The following is a 23046-nucleotide window of genomic DNA, read 5'->3' on the forward strand; positions in this document are numbered from 1 at the left end:
TAGATAGATAGATAGATAGATAGAGTACACACAATATACATTTCATATAGAGTGTCCCAGAAGAAATATCTTCCCGATGCCAATGTGTTTGCTGTAACTGACTAGAGAGATGACGGGCACGATGAAAGAGGGCATTACACAGTCAAGTGAAATAATGTTAAATCTGAAGTATGACAGGAATTCCATTTCATTGTTTGTATGTCTGTGTAATTTTTTAAAGGAAACAGACAACTGCAGCATTAAAACATACCCAGCATTATAACTCTGTACATGTTTTTTTTTGCCATTTCCCCCTTTTAATGCAGTTATCATTTTTTCTATTCTCCTGCTAGTGCACTGCAATACATTGGATTCAAGTAATGTCATTTTCAGATCGGATCTCCCTTCACGGAGTGAATGAAGGCTGAAGTCGGGGCATTTCACTTGGGCAGTGAGGGATGCTCATATCCTGACCTTGAGGAAATTTCATTTATTTTGGTTCACCTTGAAACTTAATGAAAATACATTGGGAAGGGGCAAATAATATATGCTGGGCCTAAGAATAGTAAAAAAAAGTGTTTTATAGGGTGATTAAACAGCTTATCTGATTAATTTCTCCTGAATTTATTAAAGAAGCAATACGGATTAGAGGTAGATTTATTAAAGAAGTCAAAAGAAGAAATTGTACGTGTGCCTCACATTTTTTAATTTCTTACTTATTTGTTTACATTCCAAAAAGATAAATAAAAGGCTGTGATGTATAAAAGAGTCATAAGAGTGTCTATTTTATTAATTTCTTCTATTTGTGTGAGGTTAGTGCTCAGTCAAATCAAGTTCAATAAACAATTTAAGATGTATTAAATTGTTTTTGATCCCACATGAAAAATGAAAATTAAAAGATTTGAGCAGAACTCTGATTAGATTACTAGAACCTAAAACACAATGTGCTATTTTATCTTAAAGGGGATCAGCCTGCAAGTACTGAATGAAGCACAGAAAAGCATAACATCATACTTGACTTTTTCATAAGTCATTTTTATTTCTACCCAAGTCTCAGCAAATGGGAGGAGATTCATACTCACATTAGCTGTACTTATGCAGAGCAATAATTTTTCATGTTGTTTTGATAGGTGAATTGGGAATTTGTACCGACCTAGCCAGACTAGCCATCTGGTCTTTCTGGCAAATGACGGCATGGATTGTTCACTAAAAGTCTAAAGATGGGTCTTCATGTGTATAAAATATATTTATGTAGCTGTGTGTAGATATAAATTACATGGACAATGTAAAATCTTGACTGTGTCATTACAATAAGGACTTTTAGGGCATTTTTTTTGTTTTCTATGCAATAATAATAATAATAAATCCACTAACCTGCCTTATCCAGTTCAAGGTCACCAAGAAATCGTGCCTATCCAGGTAGCAATGTGGGTCCAACTCTGGACTCTTTTACAGTGCGAACCCTCACAATAGTCCAGTTTAAATCCTCTAATCAACCTGATGGAGATGTCCTTGGGATGTGAGAGGACACCAGAGTAGCTGCAGGAAATCCCACAAAGACATGAGAACTTGTAAACTCCTCACGGGCAGTGACAGTGCTAGGATTCGAGAGCAGGGCTGAGGAACAGTGCTAATATGACCCCCTAATATTATTGTTAATATTTATCAATTTATCCATCCATTTTCTAAAACAGTTTAATCTAATCCATGCCCCAAATGTAACTATGCAGATTGTTTTTTTTTTTTGACTAATTGATTTAATGAAATGAGCCTTGAAAAGGGCTGACACACTGGCCAGGACTCTTTCTGCTTTTGCACCCATTGCTGACAGGATAGGCTCTGGTCCTGTCACCTCATGTGCTAAACACAAGGACACTCTACAACATGCTCATGGAAAGATGCAAAAGCAATGGATTTCTATAGACTCAATTTTTAAGAGCATTCACATATAATGTGAGAAGCACCTACTGTGATAGCCACGTCTGTCTGTCCATCTGTCTATCCACTTGAAACCACACGGCCCCGAGGGGACCCATTTTTTTTAATAAATTAGCAACCTTATTCTTCAATGAAATTTGTCAAGACAATTCTGTTTTTGTTGAGATATCACAAATAGATCATACTGTACATAGTTTTGAAAGTTTACATTTTCCCAAAGGAAAGCAGTGGCAAATCTGTAAACTTGTCCATCCAGAAACAGAGAATCATTGTGTGCGAATTCAGTTACGAGTCAGTATACTGTTTCTGTTTTTTTCCTTGACAGCAGTTACATTAACTTGTATAATTTATATATTTTTGTCTTTTACTCGCCCGACAGCTGCTCAGATCCCCAGTTCAACGCCAGGGAAAGGGCGCACATACTTAAACAGCTCATCCAACAGCACATTCTCCTGCTGCTTTAGGTAAGTTCACCATAAAAGTACAAAAAAAAAGTTACTTCTTTAGAAATTAATGGAAGATGAAAGCAGTTTCATAAGCATATATACAGTAGTATGAGACTGAATTGCCTGAACTAGCATTATGTAAAGAATGTTACTGTAAAAATTTAGTGTTACCAAACTGAAGCTAAACTGTGTTTGAATTAATGAATTACACAAAAAAGAGAAGATCAGGCTATACCATGTTATATGAGGGGCACTCAAAAAGTTCCTGGAATTGTATTCTATTTGTATGGAATGATTACAATAAAATTAATAAAATTAAAAAATATAATAAAGAAATTTCCTGGAATTGTGATATAGCGGGAAAGTGAGAAATCAGATTATGCACACATTGTTGTGGAAGGGAATACAGCATGACTGTAGACCAGTTACAACAGGTCTGGACTGGTGTAGTATTGTTTTAATTACCATTTGAGTTAGATGCGTGCATAGTCATTCTGCAATGTCGCAGTTCAGACAATGAGCAAATTGGGGAAATCAGCTTTGGATATGCTAGCGGCACTGCATTGTGTGCATAATCTAATCTGTCACTCTCTCACTATATCACAATTCCGGGAACTTTTTGAAAGCCCCTTGTACATTTTGTACAGTAAATAAAGAGCCCAACTGTGCCACAAATACCAATGACTAGATTACAGATAGCACTTGCTAAACTCATTGGTATAACTTTCAACAGACTGAGCCTGGGTTACCATTTATCCGTGCCCAAAGAACCACTTCAGTTTCTGTGTATTTTAAGACTAGAATTAAAATCCTCATTGTTGGTATTCCTGTTATACAATAAATCAGTTCCTTTCCATGTTCTTAGTTATTAATACAATTTTAATGAATTACTGGGTTTTAACTATTATTAATAGCAAAATGGCAAACTTATTTTAGGTGCTTCTCTCCTTTCTTTGGGTATTATCGAGAGTGATTTTTAGTTACAGACCCTCCACCCTTTACACACATCAATTAATCCCATTTTTACATAATTTGAATTGGAATCTTCTGTGAATGAAAGCTGTTGAGCCATCTCAAACCTGTGTAGGCTACATTTTTAAATACATGATACTGTTAAGTGCTTTTTAAACAGCATTTATTTAATATAGTCTACTAACAGAGGCAATTTCATTCTATAATTGATATCATTTTTGAATATGACTGATTGTTATGAAAATGCCTAATAAACAACAATGTGACAATTGACTCTTTGATGAAGTAATTAAGAAGCTTTTGTATTAGTTAACTTAGTCCCTGAAATCACCTGAATTTTATGGCATGCGTACATTTTCTGACTTGTTGATCCAGTACTGCAGGCCTCTAATAATGATCAATAATTCAACTGATTTGTATGACTATTTGCTTTAAACCAATGGCAACAGAACAATAAAAGCAAAATCCAGGGCATTTGATTCCGGAGCTGGCTCCTGCTTTGTAACCAGTGCTTCTCATACACTGACCTGAAGTGTGCAGGTTTCAATTGTAGATTGACAGAAATCATCTGTCCTTAGCAAATGTGTGAGGCACCCAATGGCAGATCTCGTATATTGTAAAGACTGCAAAAGGCCCTAAAGAAAACACGTGTTAATGCAAAGTTGAGACTAGTCCCGTTATTGTGGTCAGGTCTTCCCAAAGATGGCAGTGGTTTTATTTTTGATGGTCTCTTGGGAGTAAGAGGCGGGCACAGATGGACTGACCCCGGAAGTGACATCATAGATAGTGGGACGTTGATCTTCCTTTCTGCAGAGAGGAAACACAAAGAGATACTGTTATTGCTTAGCGGCCTTTGTTGGTCAACACCTAAGTCTTCAAGTTTTTCCCCAAGCTCACGCGTGTCACGTCCTTATTCAGAACATTTGGAGGTGATGCATTGATGAGTGTCCTATTTGGTTGGGATACGTTTTCGAGGGGCATATGTGAAGTCGCTGTTACTATACAATGTTGGTAATTTTTACCATGGATTTTCAAGGAATAGGATACATCTGGAAAAATGACACAGATAGGCCTGTCTTCTACGCCTTGTGGTGCCCTGTGCAATGGCACTGTTGCACAGTTTCAGAATGTTGCACCTGGAGCCGTGACCAAATGACCAGGGGATGTGAGAACTGAGACATTGATAACAATGAATGCTCAAAAAACAGAATTTTGGGTCATTCCACAGATGTCAACAACTATTTACAGTAATGTTTTGAAAATATATACAGTTCAATTCAAAAACATTAACAAAATTATTGACAATAATTTCAGTGACTGAAAATCAAAAAGTGATGAGAAAAAAAATCCAACAAAAAGTCTTTTCTTCTTCCTTCTTCCACAAACAGATCCCGAAGGAAGGACTAAAAAATAATCAAAAACATGAGCACCCGCAAACACTGATTACTTCCAACCAAAAGTGCAATGCAGGTGCAGGTACAGTGTCGCTGTATCAAACCTTCACCTTTCCCCACGCGGGTGTACATTTTTACGACCATGATGCACCGGCTTCTTGTTTACCTGTGCGGGTAAGTTAGACAGTAAACTTTCAACTACTTCACTATGTCTTTTCTTTATCTACATGCATATTTTCTTTACCTGCAACCTTCTAAACTCAGTTGTCTTTTCTTTCCTTCAATCGCAACAGCTTCAGGGAAGTGCTTTATTGTCGGGCTGCTTCAATTTGAAAGCATGTCTTGAGATAATATAGTGGCAGCTGACAAGCGGCTTGGTGTAGTGACTCTTCAATCCCAGAGAAGTCCTCTGACTTGCAGGCCTTCAAATAAGTAAGATGACACCAGAGTGCTAAAACAGGTAAGTAACTTTTACCTCTATAACTCTTTATCTGAGCATATGATATAAATAGCTATGCTAAATGCTACTTTTACATTGTCTGGACTCGGCTTATTACATGACTATGCAATGTTGACACATCAAAACAGCTGCACATGTTGTAGCTATGTAACATTGCCTATAAATCACAGTTGCTTTATAGCAATTACTGGTAGACCAGAAAGCAACACCTAAACTTGGCATTTGTTAATGGTGTATGTCAGGATCTAAATAGCACTGTGCTATCCTGTTAGGTTACTGTCTCTCTGCAGGAATTTAAAACGGCAGTGAACTCAAATGGTGTCCAGTCATGAAGGATTTAGGACTCTTAGTGGACTCTGCATTATCAACTGTCAGATTATTCAGAATCCATTAAGAAGGCAAACAGTATTTTAGGTTATATAGCTCCCTGATGTGTGGAGTACAAGTCCAAGGAGGTTCTGCTCAAACTTTATAACACACGGGTGAGGCTTCGCCTCGAGTATTGTGTGCAGTTTGGGTCTCCAGGCTACAAAAAGGACATAGCAGCACTAGAAAAGGTCCAGGAAAGAGTGACTACGCTGATTTCCAGGGCTACAGGGGATGAGTTATAAGGAAAGATTAAAAGAGATGAGCCTTTACAGTTTAAGCAAAAGAAGATTAAAAGGAGAGATGATTGAAGTTTTTAAAATTATGAAGGGAATTAGTACAGTGGATCGAGACTGTTATTTTAAAATGAGATCATCCTGGAAGTTTTTCTTTACACAGAGAACCTTAGACACTTGGAATAAGCTACCAAGTAGCATGGTAGACAGTAGGACTTTAGGGACTTTCAAAACTGACTTGATTTTTTTTAGAAGAATTAAGTGGATAAGACTGGCAAGCTTTGTCGGCTGAATGGCCTGTTCTCATCTAGATTGTTCTAATAACAAGCTCCTTTGTTCACAATCTCACATAGACTGAAGTGATTCGATATGGGTCACACACAGTGCAGACAAGTTCTTTCACTGCCTCAGTTTTATTTGAGAAAACCTGTAAAATCCCGAGGAAATGCTGTTTACACAGGAAAGGCAGGATTTTTATGGACATAAAAATAGTTTAACCTTTGGTTAATTTTTACTGAATGTTTATAAAAGGTAAAAGGCTCTGGAATCTTTACTGAGAGATGCATGTGCAGTTCTTGAAAGGTACTGACATGAATGATTCAGCCTGGGCTTAAATTATAGAAGTCCTCTAATAATAATTACTTTACACCACCTCCTTGGGGGGAAACTAATCCTGTCTGAATAGGGCTTAAGACTAAAGCCAAGAAGGGCTTCTTTACTCAATGATTTGTGGGAATCTGGAACAAACTACTAGGTCATGGAGTTGAAGCAGAAACTGTAACAGCCTTTAAGTACCTGGATGAGATTTTGGGACAACTGACCTTTTCACAAACAGAACAAGCCCGGAATGAATGTTTTACTTTCCTTGCCAAAGTTATTATGCTCTTACTGTATGTTCTAGGACTATACATTTTTTACAGCTACGCCATTTAGAACCTTTTATGACTGGTCCAGGGCCAGGGCTCAGTCTAGAGTGAAGAATAAGCTAAGGATATAATAACCCCACTCCAAGGAATGACATGTGTCAGAAGCAGAGACGTTTTTTTCTGAGGACAGTGAATTAAAGTGAGGGAGACTGTGAAAATGTTCAGAATGAAAGGTATATTCCTCACAGACATAAATGATGTTAGTTAATTGGACAACATAAACTCTTTTTTAGTTCAGTTGGAAAAATTGATGCCTGCCCTTTTGTAAAAACCCATTGGAGAGCTTTAACAACATTCAAAACAAAAATGGGTTACCCTGTGTTCAATATTCTGCAAAAATCAAATGTAGAGAGAAGACTTTAGATGACTTGAAACTGGCCTGTTTTGATGACCATGTGTGTGCAAATGTGTGTCTGGTGATGGACTGGCACAGCTCCACATGTTGTCTCTGATTCTGCTGGGAAAAGCTGCAGCTCCTCCCCATGACCTTGAAATTAGATTAGGCAGGTTCATTCAATGGCACTAGACTGAATGATGGATGAAAGATATGAATGAATCATGTAACTACAAGAATGACTAATTACCAGACCAGAATCTGTGAGACACTGAATGCCAGTCCAGCACAATTAATGTCATTGCAATACCAGGTAAAACTTCATAGAAGAAACTTTTCATTAGCTATTTCCATGCAGGAATGGAAAAGTTGTCGTTTTACAATTGAAATCACTTGTTTAGCTCCAGAGATGGATGAATGAAGTGTAATTTCACAGCATCTGCTGGAATGATTTATCTGGTTTAATCAAGAAAGTCTTGTTCATTTACTTGATTAAGAACATAAGATGAAATTTGACAAGAACAGTCCATTTAGTCTAATATAGCTCATCAATTCCTATTCTCTTAGTGTTTTCAAAATAATATCCAGTGAACACTTAAAAGACCACCAAAGTGATGCTTTGAAAAGCACTACCTGGTAAACAGTTCCATATGATTCCAGCAGTCCTACAGTTTATACCTGACTGATTCTTGTGGCGTTGTGGTGCTGCACTGTATGGTTTCTTCTGTGCAGACAGCATCACATTTTCACCCACAATTTTGCTGCATGCATTTCTTCTTTCTTCTCTCATAAGCTTTCCAGGACCTGCTGGAGAGAAGCATCCCAAAAGCTTACTGCTGCCTCCATCATTCCTTATGGTGGGATTGCTGTGTTTTTAATAATGCTGTTTAGTTTGATTGCCAAAAATCTAAATGGTTCATCAAACCATAGAACCTTCTGCCAGGTGACTTCACAGGCTCCCATGTGTCTTCTAGCAAACTCTAGCCAAGATGTTATGTGAGTTTTTTCCCCCTTGCTACTCTCCCATAAGCCATGATTGGTGATAGTATAGAATAGTTATCATCTGCACAGTCTCCATTCTCAGACACTGTCACTTGTAATTTCTTCACAGTTTGTGTAGGTGTCTTGGCGGCCTCCCTCACTAGTCTTCTTCTTGAATGATCACTCAGTTTTTGTGGACAGTCTGCTTTAGGCAGATTTACAGCTCTGCTATACTCTTTCCATTTCTTAATGACTGATTTAACATTTTGCAAAGTCTTTACCACTGTTAAAATATTAACTTGAGTGACTGTTTAATATTTATGGTCAGACAGTTTATGAGCATGAAATGTAGATGGAAGGCTCTAGTCTTACAATAGTGGAGCTATTAACTTCTGGACTATAGATAGAGAGAATACACTGCCTATAAAAAGTAAATAATAATAATAATAATAATAATACATTTTATAGTGTGACAAATAGTGTCAAAGGCTGCACTCAGAACAAGGAGGATGAGAATAGTAATTAAACCAGAATCTGCTGCCATAAGGAGGTCATTAGTAATGTTTATAAGTGCCGTTTCTGTAAAGTGGAGGGGACGAAAACCAGACTGGAACTGTTCATACAGATTATTTTGAGATAGATGAGAATGAAATTGAATGGCCACTATTTTTTTAAGAATTTTGGAAATGATGGGTAGATTAGAAATAGGATGAAAATTACTGAAATTAGTTGGATTGGCACCAGGTTTTTTCAGTATTGGGGTTATTGCAGCAGTTTTAAAAGATGAAAGAACAGTACCAGTAGTGAGAGAAGAGTGGATTATAGCAGAGATAAGGGGGGCCAGAGTGGGGAGGCAGGCTTTAACCAGAACTGTAGGGAGTGGGCCCAGTTGACAGGTGGATGTATTCAGATCTTATTCAGTATTCAGATCTTTGGAAGTTTTTTTTTCCCATTTTATTATTATATAGCATTTAATCACAGTAGACTTTATTTGACTTTTTCAACATAGATCAACAGAAAAACACCCCTTAGTGTCAGAGAGAAAACAAATCTCTGTAAGTGGTTGTTTACCTCTTATTCTTGTCAAGCCTGACAGCTGCCATCACACAACAGAAAACTTTCCACAAATAACAGAAAACTGAGCCCTACAATCACATAGGCTGAGACAAAATAAATTTGAAAATTAAATAAATAAATGAAATATTTTAAAATTAAAGAAAGTGAAATTAGGGAAAATAGAATTAACAAGAAACATATTAAAAACGGCCAGTGCATATTAGCAATCAACCTTCTGTCAACATCTGTCAAATCACAAAAATGTCTACTTTCAAAGAGGAGCCAACTGTGTAACACTGTGGTGTGGAGATTAGCAAAGCTCTCTCATTGATTTTGTGGTACTGCACTTGTATTCTGTATTTTGCTATTGGCCATGCAAACTGAGCACGTTCTCTACGTGTCTTCATCGTTTTTCCTCCAGGTATTCCAGTTTTGCTCCTGAATGCCAAAAGAAGCAATTCCAAATTGGTTTCACATGAATATAACTGTGGACACATGCACCCCATCCAAGGCTGATTTCACTGCACAACATATTTTTTGAAAAGTCTTGCTTCCTGAAAAGTTTTTGCTGATTGTGACAGGTGCCTACTGGGTATGCACAAATATAGTTTTGGTTTTACTGCATCGTAGGAACTCTGAGAAATAGACATTTATATGTTTACTGACAATAACGTATTTAGCCATGTTTATGTTTCGCATAAGCTATTAAATTCAACAGAATTAAAAGTGTTTTGCTCCTGATTTTCTTTTGTATTCAATGTCTGGTGCATCACGTTGCAGTGTCCAACAGTAGTCAGCAAGCATTGATGGATACCAGTTGCTCTGGTATCGTTTCTCCATCATAGCAATTTCCTGGTGAAACCTTTCACCATGTTCATCACTGACAGCACCAAGATTTGCGGGGAAGAAGTCCAAGTGTGAGTTCCATATTCTCATATGTTTCTTTCATGTGTGCTGCATAGCCAACAGGTACTGAAGGAAAAACGTTGCCATTGTGTAGCAGAACAGCTTTCAGGCTTAACATTGATGAATCAATGAAGAGACGCCACTCTTCTGGGTTGTGATCACAACCCAAGGCCAAGAACAATCCTTCAATGTCACAACAGAAACAGAGACTGTCAACTTGTGCAAAAAAATTGGTTATATCGTGATGTCAACCTCAAAACACAGAACATTTCGTACCTGGTGACAGCAAACACCATTCCTGCAGTCTCGAACCCAGCAGCTCGACTTTTGCTTTTGACAGACCCAAATCTCTGACTAAATCGTTCAATTCGGACTGTGTTATCAGATGTGGATCACCTGATGAGCACGGTTCAAAATCCGGGTCAATGTCACTGTCAGTACTCTGCATGCAGTTTCTTCATCTGGTTCATCTAAGGTCCAATCCTCTGGTGGTTTCGGAATTGGAAGACTGTCGTCATGTGGCACAGGTCTCATTGCTGAAGGCAGATTAGGATATTCAATTGACTTCTTGTTTTTGGCAGAGAAACCAGACACATTAGTGAAACAGAAGTATCAGTCCGTCATATGGTCTTTCTGTTCTCGCCATATCATTGGAACAGCAAACGGCATCGTCTTTCAAGTGCCTCTGAGCCCAAGCTCTCAGACTTACAGCACATATCGCACAGCAAATGTGAGGCACCCAGTCCTTGTCTTGATCACCAATTTTGCAGTCGAAATACAGATGATAAGCTTTCTTCACAAGAGCAGTCATCCAACGTCTCTGAGGCGCAAGTGTATATTCGCAACAGATATAGCAGAATGTATCGCGGCTGTTATGACATTGACGAGACATATCGCCCCACATCAAAATGGCTATAGCATCAAGCTTACTTACTGTTATATTGCTACAGATACTATACTTTACTATACTGATACTATACATACTTGCTGACTATCTATATTAACCAAATGAGCAGGATCGGTGTATGCAAGCCACCTTTATAGCATGCTGAGACAGCGTCAAGCTCGTTCAGACCTGCCCAGGATGTCAACTTCCACAGAACAGCTTCCAACCTGGCCTGATTCCATACCTGGACATGTCCAGGCTGCACAAACCGTTGTTGATTAGTCACTTATGGGAGCGAAAATGTCTGGATACAAATATAAGAAAAAATCATGACAAAACTGAAGATGTCTCTGAAACGGTACGTGATGGGTAAATTTTTATGTGATATTATGGATCAGCACCCAAAAATCTATAAGAAACACCCAACAACAACAACAATCGCCAAGGTATCAATGTGCCTAGACCAGGTCAGGTCCTCTGTGATATGAACACCAAGGTATATGAACCCTTCCCCCCTCTTCACATGAACATTATTTATACTTAATTATCACATAGAGGGTGGTAGTTCTTCTGCTAATTTCTCCCAAAGTGCACAATCAGCTCCTTTATCTTGTTGACATTAAGGAGAAAACTCTTAACCACAGTTGTGTAGTCAGAAAATTTGACAATGATATTAGAGTTACATGCAGCCAGATGGTCAAATGTATAGACGGAGTATAGCAGAGGACTCAGCACGTAGCCCTGTGGAGCCCCTGTATTGAGAGTGAGGGGTCATAAAGTGCAGCCACCCACTCTAACAACCTAGGGAATGTCTGTCAAGAAGTTAAAAAGCAAACTGCACAGTGAAGTCTTTAGTTAGTGTTTCCTGTGCCTGGAGCTTAGAGGAGTTTATTGTGTTAAATGCTAAACTATAGTCTATAAAGGACATTCACATATAATTCCCTCTCCTGTTGTCTGCCTTCCCAGAACAAGTATGTACAATCAAGATGATGGAATTATTTATGGATCTACGTGAGCAGTATACACAGTGTAATGGATCTAGACCTTTGGACAGTGAAGAGCATACAGTATGTAATTCCTTGACTAGCCTCTCACAACACTTCAATGTTGTAGGTGCAATAGAATGGTAGTCATTCCAGGTGGGTGCATGTGATTTCTCAGGTGCAGGCACATTGCTGGATTTTTTAAAGCATATTGGCACAACAGACTGGGTTAAAGGAGTGATTAATACACACGTGCACCATTTTTGAGACCCCAATAAGGTTATAAAACACTACCATAGCATTGACTTCACCTGTAGTGTGTGTGACTTTGTTCTAGTTTTCCACAACTGTTTGTGTAAAAGTAAAAATGCTATTTAAAACAATGACCAATTGATTCATTGCTTGAATGATTTTTATGAAGTGACTTGAATTGATGGGTAACGGGTATCATTGCTTTGCTCCATTTTATTGTAATATTCATTTTTCTAGCATATGTATAAGATGTGCCTTTAACTAGATTCCTCTCAGGGCTCTGCTTTTTCTTTTCTCTCTTTTTGAAAACATATTTAATTTAAAAATGGGAACCCTTCTGTCACTGGGTTCTTTTACCCAGATTGGAATTATCTTTATCCTAAATATTTAAAAATTTCAATAAACATCCTTTGAAAAGCAAAAACTGCACTGTGAAAATTATTTTTAAGCATCAAGAAAAATTTTAGCCTTTCAAGCATAATGTATTAAACAATATTTACCAAAAGGCATACAAGATGTACCGTATGCATAAGTGTGTTTTAATTCCTCAATTTTTGTGCAATGCTGTAGATTGACAACAACCTATAATTATTTAAAAAGTGAACAGCTCATTCTGAACAGTAATGGAATGATGCAACATGAAGTAATTTTCTGCACTTTCTGCCTCGGTGCTCACGTACATTACTCGATAATATAAAAAGAGAATTGACAGATGTGATCTTTTTATTTTAGCAACAATGGAAAATTAATTATTCCTTTGGTTAATGTGTTCTTTTCATTACAGCATGTAAACTGCTCAAAGCCTTCAAAAACTATAAAAAAAACGTAGGAGGATCATTTTAAAACTGTAGCAACTTAAATTCTACGTACTTTAAGCATCTGTAATATAATAAGCATTAAAGGATATTTGTAATATTTATTCTAAGAAAAAAAAAACAGAATTCTGATATAGTATAGGAGATTGCACTAAAATGCTTATCTTTATGTTGTGAAGTGCCAAGCGAGCTGAGAAAAAGTTGGAATGAACCTGCAGCACAACGTGGCAAAACACTGTGAACAGACCAGTAAATATACAAAAGCCTCCCCAAAGCTGCTCCCCAAGGTGAGCTTAGGCAGTCGCATTAAACTCTCTTAGATATTAACACTTTGGGGGTTGTCTTGGATGACTCTAGACTCTGGACATTCCAGGTACTAAGGTCCAGGTTGTCCATCTCCTCCTCTTCTTTCACCTCCAACTGATGTCAGTCCTTCATTCTCATCCACCTTTTGTCTTTCCTCACTCTTTCTCATCTCACAAGGAGTTCCCACTTTATTTGTTGAAATGTGCAAAGCCCTCTACATACCCAGTCCAGCAGAGGTTGTTCTCTCTAGATACCATCACTGCCAAACTTTCTGTGGTTTCTTGATGGAAATTCCCCTGTTCTGCCTCTGTTGATGCTTCTTTCTATAACATAACTCTTCTTGAACTCTCAGCAGTGAGGATTAATGGAGCACCTGGTTCCAACCTCAGGGAGAGGCTTTGGGTCAACAAGCTTGTGGGTGAATGCTTATCTGGTGGCTAGTGATGATACAATACAATACAATTTATTTTTGTATAGCCCAAAATCACACAAGGAGTGCCACAATGACCTTTAACAGGCTCTACCTTTTGACAGCCCCCCAGCCTTGACTCTCTAAGAAGACAAGAAAAAACTCCCAAAAAAACCCTAGTAGGGAAAAAAATGGGAGAAAACTTGGGAAAGGCTTGGAAGTACAGTGGGCATCACAAAGAAGGGGGCCAATACAATACAATACACAGAACAGAACACAAGTAATCCTCAATACAATATAATAGTGCAACAGAAATATTACAAGTGCAGAAAAGAATTCAACAGTAGATAATATTACATAATACAGTTTGGATTTGTTCAGAGTCATGGAGACGTCAGTCATCAAGCTACCTCCCGCTATTGGCCATTGCACAGCTGCGTCAGTGCTGAGCCAGCCAATCCGATGAAAGGACCACTCTACTCGACAATTCCTGTGATCCTCCATCTGAGATGACTTTACCTTAGGCAGGCAAAACAACTTTGCAGTAGGGCAGTGGCACCAAGTGCCACATTTGAGTACTGAGAAGAGAAACAGAATAGTTGAGGGTTAGTAACAAATTATAACTATCATGTGTGGAAGAAACGACCGTCACTCTGTGGGTGACCTTAAACCTCTAAGAGAAAACAGGCAGGAGGAAGTTTAAATCATAACCATTTATTCTCTTTAAAGAAGGAGCCCTCCAATTACAGGACGCTGTAACTAGACACACACAGCATTCTGTAACAAGATGCACACCTTTTCTGCTAGATGAGGTCTTTTTATACACAAGTAAAAGGTACAGAATTAGATTACTTACTTCATATAAAGTTTCTTATCATCATTGGCTGCTTCCAGTTGCTAGCTGGACATAGGGCAAATGAACCATACTAAATTATAAGTAAACACAGTCAGCAAAAACACATTGATCATTAATATCAAGCATCGCATGTTTGCTTTGCCATTTTCAGCTCCTTACTTTATTAGCACAGAAGCTGAAGGCAGCTGACTTTGTCATAAAGTACATAAACATATAGTTACTGCTGACAGCCCAATGTAGTCTGCTTACATCCCGTCTCAGCTGCCCTAAGTTACCTGCAACCGCTTTTACATTATATAGTGAACTTTGCTAAATGTGTTTAATTACTTTAGGATATAAAATCCAAACCTCACCACTATTAATTAATTTGTCTTGTTTTGATATTTTTTACCACACATATTACAGTGGTACCTCGGTATACGTCTGCTTTAAAATAAGTCCAACTTGGTATACGTTCTGTTTGGACGTGAAAAATTTTGCTTGGTGTACGACCTTTGCTATGAATACAGCTTGTGTGCTAGAACACCGCGTGCTACCCTTGTTTACCTCTCTCGAGACAAAGCAACGACTGCTCACGAACGTCAGTACGCCAGTTGCTAGTATTCAGTGAACAACCCGCGCTATACCGCTCAGTGATTTTTGTGTTTTTTCACGTAAATTTGAATTCATTATTAAATAGCATAAAGGTGGCATGCGTATCGGAACTTGGCTGCTGCATACCATATGCCAAGAACAACGGTATCTACGATTGTGAATAACAAAGACATTATTAAAAAGTAAAGTGAGGTTAAATTTTCATTTATTCCATCTAATTGCTTTTGTATTTATGTATTTTAGTATTAAGCAATGTTTACATTATTTTATACAACCCCATCAATGTATAATATGCCAATAACAATAGAATTTTATTTCATGGGAACGGATTAATCATTTTCCCTTTATTTCTTATGGGAAAAATTTGTTTGGTATACGTCCTGTTTGGTATAAGTCCAAGGATCTGGAACGGATTAAGGACGTATACTGAGGTACCACTGTACTTATGTTTTAGAGTTAATGACTAACAACAGAGATGCAGTCTGTACAGTTAATCAGCAGCTCTAGGATATGCTAAACTGAAGTAGTGAGCCTTCAGCCGGGATTTAAAAGCTGAGACTGAAGGGACATCTCTTATAGTTGTAGACAGACCATTCCACAATTTAGGGGCCTTGGAACTAAAGGCACAATCTTCCACTTTTATTTTATTAATCCTTGGTATCATAAGCAGTCCATAAGCATCCTGAGATCTTAATGTACACTCTGTAACACACACTTTGTAAGTCATGGTAAGTTCAGACAAGTAAACTGGACCTTGGCCATTTAAGGTTTTATATGTTAATATAAAGCCAGTGTAAGGATTTAAGAACTGGAGTTACATGTTTGTATTTTCTTGTAATAATACTTGACGATGGGAACTTATCCTCCTTACTGCCTTTCATTTTCAGTGTGGCTGTGGACCACTGATGTCCTGACTCAGCAGGAAAACAGACAAATAATTTATTGAGTGAAACCGGGAGTTGCGTGCAAAAGGCAAAACAAACAAAAATAAAATTTAAAAGTGTGACCAAAAAACCAAATGAGAGACAAGAATCACGAAAAAATATTCAAGCAAGAAGTCAAAAACCAGGCAAGACACAAATATAATCACAAAGAGTAATTTTAAAAAAAGTTTTAGAATGTTTTAATCCGCATATCAGATCAGGTTCAGTGCATTCTGTTAAAATCACAACCCCAGAGACCACGGCCCTAGAAACGTGACCCTGACAACAGTAGGCATAATATATAGCTTCAGTAACAGGAAAAGGCTATAAGGCCTCAAAATGACAACTGCCATTTCTGATTAGTCCTGAAGACCCCACTTTAGTCACTTTTTGTAATTTTGTTTATTTTGTTCCACTCAGGGTTTGGGTTGGTGGTCGTTTTATCTTGTAATTTGTAATCCTGCTTCTTTCTTTTGGTTTGGAGCCAAAATTTTTCCCCAGAATATTTATGTAGTGATCTCACCTGCAATTTTATTCCACCCCTGACAGCACCAGGTACTCTTGCTAGTGCAAACTAAATATGGGTGGCACATTGGTTATGAAAGCTATAACACAGCCCCTATGATCAGAGTGTAATGCTTTCCCATTTTTTCCGAGTACTCCTTTTTCTCCTGACGTTCTAGAGAGGTTGACTGGCCACTTTGAATTCGTTAATTTGTGTGATTGCAGGCAGACTGTTATACCTGATTAGAATAAGTCAGCTCCTTGAAACACTGTGATTAATAAAGCAAGTTAAAGGAATACTCCACTTAAAAATGATTAAAAAAATGTTACTTATCCTGTGTACTTTATAGCAATGGATAAGAATAAAATGTAGTCTCATGTTTTTATTCAGGGAGTAGGAGTAGGGATGGAAGCATGTGCTAGAGAAAAAACAGTTTTTGATAGAATAGTAGTCTATGGTTACCAACACTGGATAACAACAAACAACATTAAACTATCCATGAGAAAATCTTACGTCAGTTATGTTGCATAAGCCAATTGTGTCATCCATCCAGTTGTCTGTCAACACATGAATTTTTGTTAAATAAGTCACTTCCCGAAAATGCTCTCGTGAACTAAAACAGAATGTGCTCAACTGTGAATGAGCATTTGAACTGTAGACCCATCTCTCATAGTTACAATTGGAGTACTTTGTGATTATTTAGGGGCAAGCTGTGAAACTGTCATTTTTTCTGAGGCAAAAATGGTGTTGAGTCCTCCAAATGCAGCTATTAAAGCAGGCCAGGTTCATCACTGCCCTGCTCAGCAGAGGCTCAACTGAACTCAGCCAGGCCCCATACACTCCCTGCAGGCTTTTGCAGAAGCAGGCCCAAAATTGAGGAGCTGGCAAAACAATTAGAAATATGTCAAAAAGCCTATACATCCTCAGCTTGTATAGATAAGAACAAACAGGAATTTGTATCAATGTAAACATTTTTCACAAAAATCAGAAAATTACAAAAGCTGCTCTAAGAGCAAACAAAGGTGAAAAGGAGTTGCCTAAAAGGCAATCCTAAGCACATAAATACAAAAAATCAGAATCCTAATTAGAAGCAAGAAAATAACAAATCCAGTAAATCCACACAGAAAGCTATACTTCTGATATTCCACAGAAAACAAATGATCTGCTACTCCTAAGTCATCTTAGCTCACTTATATAGCTAGAGTGAGGGCTCAGGAGTAGTGATGGTGGCAAACCTCCTGGAGCTCCATTCACAAAGAACAGGGAACAGCAGAACATTCAAAGAGGCAAAATAAAACTATAGTATTATAAATGAAGTAATACAAATAGCATATAGAGATGCGAAAATAACTTAAAAATTAACAAAATATGCAATAAAACCTAACCTAACATAACATAAGATAACCAATATATAACAGAAACTGCTCGGGGATAATTAACCTTCTGCTTGTTGAAACATCTTGGAAATGCACAAATCCAAGGCATAGTCTCTTCCTGATAATTTTTACATTTGCTTTTTGAACTTTGCACTGTAGATATCCATGGAACACAATGTTATGCAATGAATAAGCTGGTAATGAACTTGGCCATTACTTGAATTAGGTTATATAGCATGATGTGGGAAATACAAGTCAAAGGAGGTTCTGCTCAAGCTTAATAATACACTGGTGATGCCTCATCTGGAGTCCTGTGTGCAGTTTTAGTCTCCAGGCTACAAAAAGGACATATCAGTGCCTGAGAAAGTCCAGAGAAGAGCAACTAGGCTCATTCCAGCGCTACAGGGGATGAGTTATGAGGAAAGATTACAAGAGCTTAGCCTTTACAGTTTAAGCAAAAGAAGATTAAGAGGAAATGCAATTGAAGTGTTTAAAATTCTAAGTCTGTAACTTTAAAATGAGCTCCTCAACACCATGGAGACACAGTTGGATACTTGTTAAGGGTAAATTTTACACAAACATTAGGGAGGTTTTTTTTACAAAACCATAGACACTTGGAATAAGTGATCAAATAGTGTGGTAGACAGTAGGCCTTTAGGGACTTTCAAAACTCAACTTGATGTTATTTTGGAAGAATTGAGTGGATAGGACTGGTGAGCTTTGTTGGCCTACATGGCCTGTTCTCATCTATATTTTTCAAATATATTAATGTTTTATTGATCTTGACCAGTGACTAATAGATGAGGGCTGGGGTTGAAGGTCTTCAACTTAAATGCTCAGGCATGTCTGAAGGCATTCGGATTTAGCTCATCAAATTGTTTCATGGAAATGTTTTAGTAAATACAATATGTTTGGGACATCGTGAGCATATAACTGGGGGGTATTTTCCATACGGTGCTTAAATCATCTGAGATCAGATGCCGGTGTAGCTCATCCGGGATAAGTCAGTTTTTTCAAACGCAGCTGTGTGGTAGATTAGTCTAACTGGATCTAATCATCCGAGATGAATGTGCGCAACCGCGCTAATTGAACAGCCCATATATATTGAGTCTAGAAAACATGATCAGCAAGTCTTTGATAGGCTGTAACAAAATGACGAAAGAACGGGTGCATTTTTTTTCCACACAAGCGGAAAAGGACCTTTTATTGGAAGGATATGAAGAATTTCAAGATTTAATATGCACAAGGGGTAACACTGTAAAAGCAGCCTAAACCAGAAAAGACGGCTGGCAAAAAGTGACCAACAAATTAAACTTTAAGTAGTGTGCATTGTACTTACTTAATGCAGCATTTCATTTCCTATGTGTCAGATTAATTATTATTTAATATGTCATAATTCCAGATCAAACGTGAGCACAAGGAGAGCATGGGAACAGGTTAAAGTGAAGTACAAGAATATACTTCAAACTGGTAAATATTGGTAAATAACTATTTAAAGAATTGCTGACATAAAGAATCATATATAATATAAAAAACATTAATTTTAAAGCTAATAAGAAGGCAGACAAGCAAAAAACAGGTGGAGGTCCACGTGGTCCAGACCTAACCCCTTCAGAAAGGTTGGCTGTCCAGCCCTGTTTCTGAGGGCATTTTTTTTTGTTGGGTCAGTTGCAGGGAATGTCATATTCCTAAAATTTGTGTCTGACCAATGAGATATTGACGAAGGTCAAATATTTTATGAAGACACTGTGTCTGATTATTCATCAGGAGGAGAGATACATTTTCCAAATAATGTTTGATCAAACTCCACTCTGATCAGTTCCATGTACCCCAATCACATTTGGAAATCCTGGGTAATGAGAATGTTAGGCTGATTGTGAGATTCCTTATGGAACTGTGGGTGTTTCTGCCTGTGTAGCCTACCTGCAATGGCATGAAACGCCTCTTTTATTGTCTGCACACGCAGGTGTCCAGGAAACACTATGAAAACCCGAAGGAAATATTTCAGAGCCAAGCAGACTTCACGGATGAATGAATGAATTCCATGCACAGAAACTGATTAAGTGTGTGATTTAATCCTTGTTTACACAGAACAAATCTGCTCCGAGCAGGTTTGAGGATTTGGATGTGCTAGTATGACAACACATCCAGCAAGAGTTTCAAAAAACCGACAGATCCAGGATCATGCCAAATCGTCAATAATTACATCTGGCTAAATGAGTAATCCACGTACGAAAAATATTATTCAACATGAGTAACATGAGATTTTTCATGAATGTTTTTATAGTACTTACTATTGTCTAACATTGGTTACGACGGACTTTTGTTCTATCAAAAAAATTTTTAATTTCCATTCCACATAATGACATGACGTTAAACATTTTCCACAGCCATCACTACAAAATACATAGGATAGGTAATATATATAAAAAATATCATTTTTTGGGGGGGATTATGCCTTTAAGAAAATGGAGGCATTTGCATAAAACGTAATTGTATGATATTCCACACTCATATACTTTTTAAAATTATTGCTGCTTTTTACTGACCTGTTAACAGAGTAAGAAGAATGTTGAATGGGGATTTCATTTAATGTTTATTTTTTTCACTTATTTAATTTTTAATTTAAGTGTCAGAGTAGGTATTATAAATGACAAGCAACTATTGGTTCCATTTATATGTCTGTCCTTTTTTCAGGGGGAAGTCTGGGTCTTAGAAAAAATGAATGCTTATGATCTCCACTCTTCCCGTTTTCTTAGTCGGCTTGCAAAGGTTGAGATAGGAACCAGCTTCATATGCACTGTAATCAGGTGTTCTGTGGTGAAAAGAGCGTGAGGCCTCCAAAAGATTCATAAAGCAGGCCAGGATCTTCACTGACCTGCTCAGAAGAGGTTCACCTTAAATCAGCCATCCCCGACTACTACCTGTTGGCTTCAGCCTTTACAGGCCCAAAAAGAGGGTGCTGCCTTTAAAAGTTATAACACAAGTCCCAAAAATATAACGCAAAGACTTTAGGAGGCAAAAATCTTTATCAATGAAGAATCTACTAACAAATACAGAAAAAAAAAAAAAAATGCCCATAAAAGCAATAAAAAAAATAAAAAATTAAAAGGGATATGCCTTCAAGGCAATTTGAAGCTAACAAGTTCTAATTCACCTATTCAAAGGCACAAAACAAGAAGTAAAAGTAAGAAACATAGAAAAACAGAACACTCAAACTCAATGCACCACTACTTATAAAGCTTAAAATGAGGACCCAGCAGCAGTCACAACAGGGTGGCCTTGCCCCCCGAGGTTCTGTCTACAAAGTACAAGGAATGATGGTGATTGTAAAGACTACACTAAATCTAAGAAAAAATAACAGAAATTACATCTAATCTTTGATGACCACAGAAATTCAGAACCTCCATGTTGTGTCTCATTTGAAGGATGGCGTCATATATTTACATCACCATGTCCCCGTCACTACACAAGGTCATTGGGATCAACGCACAGACAAGTCCCCTGATGGCATCACCAAAATCTCTTCCAGCAGCAACCCAAGCTTTTCCTTGATGGTCCCCCATCCAAGTACTGGCTCGACTCAAACATGCTTAGCTTCAGGTGGATTATCTCTTCTGAAGTGCATATGGTAAGGTTGCTGGCTACATTTGAATTCAGACCCCCTGGAGTGGCTAGGTAGCAATGCAAACCAGAAAAGCTCCATACCCCAAAGATATTTCGTTAGCTGTAAAAGGTAGAAATGTACACATTTAGGCCATGATCAATAGCTGATGTTTTATTATTTTTCAAAAATTCTAATAACTGATTCTGGTAGCAACTTCGGGCTGAGGTGCTGGGATACAAGAAAGTGCAGTTGTTGAGTTCACAGACAAACTAAAGCTACCAGAATGTCTAAACAAAAGCAGTTAATTTACACTTGAGTGACACCTTGATGTTATTAATGAATGTTGAAAAGATTCAGCCCTCCTTAAAATTCAGTGTGAGTGAGGGGTGCTGCAGCTCTTCTCCATTAGCCCTTTATTCTGTGCTGCTGTTGTACAATGGTACCAGGTTTGGGGTCGGTGTGAATGTTAAATTTAACAAGCCTCTTTCTCCATGCGTAACAATCACATCGCTGCCTCAAGCATTTTCTGGCAGCTTGCAAAATATGTGAAAAAAGGTTATTTTGATAGTTAATGTCAATCATCTGAAGGTATCTTAGATTTACTTTGCAATGTATTATTTTTACAGATAATCAATGTCCATACATAGGCACCTCAAGAACCTTTTTAATGTTTTTTTCAGTTAAAAAAACTGAACAACTAAAAAAACTTTTTTTGGGGGTTATTTTGACAAGAAAGACAAAAGTGGATCATTAAAAAAATAAGCATGTAAAAAGTTTTGTTGATTAATAAATGCTTTGGTGCAAAGGATGTGGTGATTAAGCCACCTGTTTGTAGATGAATTTGAAGTTTGATGGTTGCTTTTGATGTTATCCTAGTGGAGAGTGTTCTTCCTCCAATATCTGCAGAGCAGCTTCTGCACAATTCTATTCACCCTGTAACTATACTGAAACATGACAACACCACATTTGATTATTGATTATTTAGAGTGGCATGATGTGTGCAGTGGTAGTGCTGCTGGTTCACAGTAAGAAGACCAGAGCTTGTGTCCTCCTTGTAAAGAGTTTGCATGGCTCCAGTGTGTTTGTGTGTGTTCACCCTGCAATGGACTGGTGCCCTGTCCAGGGTTTGTTCCTACTTTGCACACTATGCCAGCTGGAATAGGCTCCAGACCTGCCAACCCAAAGGCCTGGATTAAGCAGGGTAGAAAATGACATGACATTTTGATCTTAATTTATTTTTGAAAATATTCACTCATGTAATCCTCTTTAATAAAACCCCTGTGTGCGTCCAGGTGTCCGTGTGTGTGTATCTTCTGGTGAAGTCGCACCGTGGACGCACACACACTGGAAGCTGGGCACACAGTAAATGGCATAGCTGCGGCCGTGCATGGTAAGCAAAAAAAGGACATCATTGCTGGGGAGAGTGCTGATTGGGTAGTCGTGGCCGCGCACATAAAATGAGACGCCACACATACAATAATCAGCTGCACGCCAGCACAAATTAAAATACTTGCTGGAGAACTGCACAGTACTTGCTGGG

The sequence above is a fragment of the Polypterus senegalus genome, chromosome 13 (assembly GCF_016835505.1).
Source record: "Polypterus senegalus isolate Bchr_013 chromosome 13, ASM1683550v1, whole genome shotgun sequence".
Taxonomy (NCBI): Eukaryota; Metazoa; Chordata; class Cladistia; order Polypteriformes; family Polypteridae; genus Polypterus; species Polypterus senegalus.